Source organism: Dendrobates tinctorius, unplaced genomic scaffold (genome assembly GCF_039654945.1).
Source record: "Dendrobates tinctorius isolate UK_male_01 unplaced genomic scaffold, ASM3965494v1 ptg000231l, whole genome shotgun sequence".
Lineage (NCBI taxonomy): Eukaryota > Metazoa > Chordata > Amphibia > Anura > Dendrobatidae > Dendrobates > Dendrobates tinctorius.
Window position 1 is genome coordinate 4,795,933 of NW_027361898.1, and position 5,539 is coordinate 4,801,471.

Genomic DNA, 5,539 nt, shown 5'->3' on the forward strand with positions numbered 1-5,539 from the left:
AAACAATATAAGCGTAAAATACTCAGAAAAGATCCCACACAGTCTAATCTGACGGCACATGTGTCACACAAACAAATGATATATATACCATATATGCATGCTGTTTGACAGACTAAATACAGATCCTGATGCACACCAAATTCAATAAGAATCCAATATCATATACACTTTATAGCATTAGATATCTAGTTCTAATGGAACAAATCATTAAGGTGCAAAAAGGTAAGTGATCCAACAATAGTGAGTCATAAATACTCCAGAGGCCACACAGCAGTTCTCTATACTTTACCCCACTAGTGCTAGGTCAGTCGTCACTAAAGGGGGTTTTACACTAAGCGATATCGCTAGCAATATCGCTAAAACGTCACTGGTTTTGTGACGTTATAGCGATATTGCTAGCGATATCGCTATGTGTGATACTTACCAGCGACCGGCTCCCCCGCTGTCCATCGCTGATCGCGCGAGAATGTCCGGCTCCATTTCTCGTCGGGTGCTTCCTGCTGAGACTTCCTGCTGTGTGAGACGAGTGACGCGTGGAGGCGGGCGGGAGGACGCAGGATCGCTGTGTGTGAAAGGTGAGTATCGTGCGCTGCGTCGCTGCTGCATCGCTGTGAGATCTTTCTGTATGAAAGCTCACTAGCGATCATTTAGCGATGCACCAGCGATCCTGACCGGGTCGGATCGCTGGTCGGATCGCTGGTGCATCGCTAAATGTAAAAGGGCCTTTAGTCAGATACACAGTTGACTGCTGACCTTGAGGAAGACACATTAGGTGTCGATACGCGTGGGTCTTAGCACCCACAGTCTGTGTAGCAATATGTTATATGTTGATGTGGCCTCTAGGGGTCTCACTACTTTGATGTGTGTACTATAGAGTGTAAGAACTTGTTGGTTAGTTGTTGTGGCAGACATCTTGTAATGGAGGAACGTATCACAAGTCTCATGTAATAAACAAGCCTGGAGATATCCAAGGAGTGTGATCCTTGTCCGGAAATACATAACAGAACATGGCAGAAATACATAACAGTACAGTCTGGCTCTTGTCTCACCTACTCTATTGTGTATCTGACTTAGTGACGACTGACCTAGCACTAGTGGGGTAAAGTATAGAGAACTGCTGTGTGGCCTCTGGAGTATTTATGACTCACTATTGTTGGATCACTTACCTTTTTGCACCTTAATGATTTGTTGTTCCATTGGAACTAGATATCTGACGCTATAAAGTGTATATGATATTGAATTCTTATTGAATTTGGTGTGCATCAGGATATGTATTTAGTCTGTCAAAGAACATGCATTTGTGTGACACATGTGCCGTCAGATTAAACTGTGTGGGATCTTTTCTGAGTATTTTAGTCTTATATTCTTTGGACCCAAATCCTCTGTCCTTTTTTGCTTGGGATTTTAAATGTTTTTAACAATCTGTATGTGGTGTTTACAATAAAAATTGTTAGTTTTGAATCAAATTATTAATGTGGTTATCCCAATCCTTTCATGCACGTACTTTTTTCTGGTTTGGTAGTAGTTTGAATTTATGCATCTAGTGATCCCCTTGCTTATTTAATTGATGGTGCCCGCTCAAATTGCTGCTTTGTACTTTAGTCAATCTTCTGTTGTCCTAACTATGGTTAACAAAATAATAACTATAATATATTAGTATAACGGTGACACGATCCTCCTCCATAGTGGGTCCACAACAAGCAGTGTGTCATACAGTAGATCCGGTCATATTCCACTACCCTATTGGTTAAATTGCAATTTGTATTCATTATTTTTCTAAGTCAAGGTTCTACCATGAACTCCAAAAGCAAGATATCAAAACGAGTTTTCTTGTATCACCTACCCTGTATCACTGTATAACCGGCTACCAAATGATCTGGTGTTCTACGAAGTATCCTCGGCTCTTGCTTGTTCACCTTGCACAGCATTCACATTGGTCCTACATATAAGAACAAGTAAGACTATTATTTCATTCATTGCAAAGAATAAAATGTTTTGCATTATCTTAGTTTGCAATAAAGATGCAGCATACTTTTAGCTGCAAAGGGGATGCTCATGATACAGGATTCTGCACTGAAGCATTACAATCAAACACTTCAAAGTTCCCTGGATGAAACTGCACCTCCTATACATAGAACAACTAGGCACAGACGGCGACAACCCTGGCACATGCTGCGATCAAGCTTCCTACAGGGGATGCTCCAGGTGCGCAGAACGTCTGTGGGAGAAAATCCAATCTACCTGAAGATTTCATCCATTATAAGTTTATGCTTAGAACATACAACACTGCCCTTCACCTCTCCAAACAAACCTATTTCAACACCCTCATCACCTCACTGTCCAATAACCCGAAACGTCTCTGACAACTTTTCATTCCCTACTTAACCCAAGAGTGCAGGCACCATCCACGGATCTCCACGCTGACGATCTGGCTAATAATTTCAAATAAAAAATTGACCATATCCGACAGGAAATTATCTCCCAATCACCTCATACCATGCACTGTCCTCCCTCCCCCACTGCATCTAGCTCACTCTCTGATTTTGAAGCAGTCACAGAAGATGAAGTAATCAGGCTCCTTGCATCTTCTCGCCCAACCACTTGCACCAGTGACCCCATCCCATCACATCTCATCCAGTCCCTTTCCCCTGCTGTCACCACTCACCTACAAATTATTCAACCTCTCACTCACTTCTGGTATCTTTCCTTCCTCATTTAAGCATGCCATCATACAGCCATTACTTAAAAAACCATCCCTCGACCAAAACTGTGCCGAGAACGATAGACCTGTCTCTAATCTTCCCTTCATCTCTAAACTCCTGGAACGCCTGGTCCACTCCCGTCTTATCCACTATCTCTCAGATAACTCTCTTCTCGACCCTCTCCAATCTGGTTTCCGCTCTTTACACTCTACTGAAACTGCCCTCACTAAAGCCTCTAATGATCTATTAACAGCTAAAGCTAATGGTAACTACTCCATGCTAATTCTCTTGGATCTCTCTGCAGCATTCGACACTGTGGATCATCAGCTCCTCCTCACTATGCTCTGTTCCATTGGCCTCAAGGACACCGTTCTCTCTTGGTTCTCCTCCTATCTCTCTGACCGCTCCTTTACTGTATCTTTTGCTGGCTCCTCTTCCTCTCATCTTCCCCTTACTGTTGGGGTTCCTCAAGGATCGGTTCTAGGCCCCCTCCTCTTCTCTTTGTATACTGCCCCTATTGGTCAAGCAATCAGTAGATTTTGGTGCCAGTACCATCTGTACGCCGATGACACGCAATTATACACTTCTCCTGATATCACGCCTGCCTTTTTGGAAAACACCAGTGATTGTCTTACTGCTGTCTCTAACATCATGTCCTCCCTCTATCTGAAACTGAACCTGTCAAAAACTTAACTCCTTGTGTTTCATCCCTCTATTAACCTACCTATGCCCGACATTGCCATTTCCGTGTGTGGTTCCACCATTCCTCCCCAGCAACATGCCCGATGTCTTGGGGGTCATACTTGATTCAGAGCTTTCATTCGCCTCCCACATCCGATCATTGGCTCGCTCTTGTTATCTGCACCTCTAAAACATTTCTAGAAATCGACCCTTTCTTTCTTTTGACTCTGCAAAAACTCTTACTGTTTCTCTTATTCATTCTCGTCTGGACTATTGTAACTCTCTACTAATCGGTCTCCCTCTTACCAAACTCTTCCCTCTCCAATCCGTCCTGAATGCAGCTGCCAGGATCATATTCCTCCCCAATCGAGATACCGATGCCTCTACCTTGTGCCAGTCCTTACAATGGCTACCCATCCACTCCAGAATTCAGTATAAAATTATTACCCCTCACCCACAAAGCCCTTCATGGTTCAGCACCACCCTACATCTCCTCCCTCATCTCAGCCTACCACCCTACTCATCCCCTCCTTTCTGCTAATGACCTGAGGTTAACATCCTCATCAATCAGAACCTCCCACTCCCGTCTCCAATACTTTTCACGAGCCTCGCCAATTCTTTGGAATGCACTACCCAAGGCTAGTATGATTAATCACCAAACCCCACAGTTTTAAGTGTGCCTTAAAAACTCATTTGTTCAGACTGGCCTATCGCCTCATTAACGTAAATATCCCTGTATGGCTCATTTCTAATTGTTTTACCATAACCACGTTATGGACACGGCACTGGGCAGGCCGCAGGGCTGCAGGAGTCAGGGAGCCCGGCAGAGAGTGCACCACCACCACTCACCACCACAAAGCCGGCAGAGAGTCCACACCACCACCACCAGTTCCACCACCACCACACAGCCATCAGCCGAGGACAAATTTGGACTAGTCTGTGACTGTCTGTCTCCCGACCCCTAGTGTCGGCGGACCGGAGTGCTCAGGGCTGCCTCGCTGTGTACACTGACACTGTGTAAGTTAATACACAGGAGCGGGAGCAGCAGGTGCAGGATGAGCGGCTCGGCGACGTCCTCTTCTGTGTGCTGGCGCTGCTATTAGCCAGGCAGCAGCCAGCTACAAAAGAGGAAAGAGCGTGGGGCGGGGTGACTCACCGCCCATCAAGAACAGGCCGCCGCGCGAACCACTGCAGCAAGGTCACGCGGAACGGTGGCGGCCAGGGTCAGAGTGATTCATCGCGCGAGATCAGACACTCAGGTGCCGCTGCCGGAGACAGACAGCCAGCCAGGGGGCCGGCGCGCGCAAAGGTATGTGCACGCGCGCTCTTAAAGGGTCCGGCCCCTAAACATTTAAAGGGGCAGGAAATTTAAAGGGCCCCCCCGCGACCCTCGGGACCCACCGGGCATTTACCTGGTACCCCGCCAGGCCAGACCGAGCCTGGGTACTAAGGAAGTCTGGCTAGCCAGGTCAGTGGATGCTGACGCAGGTGCCATAACTCTGCCGCTCTGCGCCAGCCACTGAGATGTAGGACCGTAGCCAGGTCCCTACACGTTCAATAGTTTCTCTTTTGTTAAATGTTCCTTATCATTAGAAATGGTTCACAGCAAAGAGAGACGTGTATTTTACATGTTTTGAGATATTTATCCCTATATTGGTGGGAGGCCCCCGCTTGGTGGGTGGCCCAGGGCCCGGGCCCCTTGGGTCCCCCCCAAATCCGGGCCTGCTGTACCACCATCTCCATCTTGGTACCTGTAATCCTGATCCTCACTGTGTATGGTCAATTGATTTTCCTGTATTGATTAACAGGCACCATTTCTATATCTGGCACTCATTGTTTAAGTGGCTGCATTATATCGACTTTTAGGCACTTGCCATGATCTCTGTCCTATGAAGAACATTTGGTTTAACGTTTTGCATCTCCTTGTTTGTAGTTAGTATTAATTTAATAGAAAAAAAATATTTTTCTTGGAAATCTATTTTATACTCGTGCATGTGACCATATACTATTAAATCCTGATTATAGGAATTTTACACCAGGCCTCATGGATAAACACAACACTGAAGGGACAGTTTTGTCTTTGTCCACCATAGCAACCAATCAGATCCGAGTTTACATTGTTTCAGCCTGGATTAGAAAATGATTCACGGCATGTG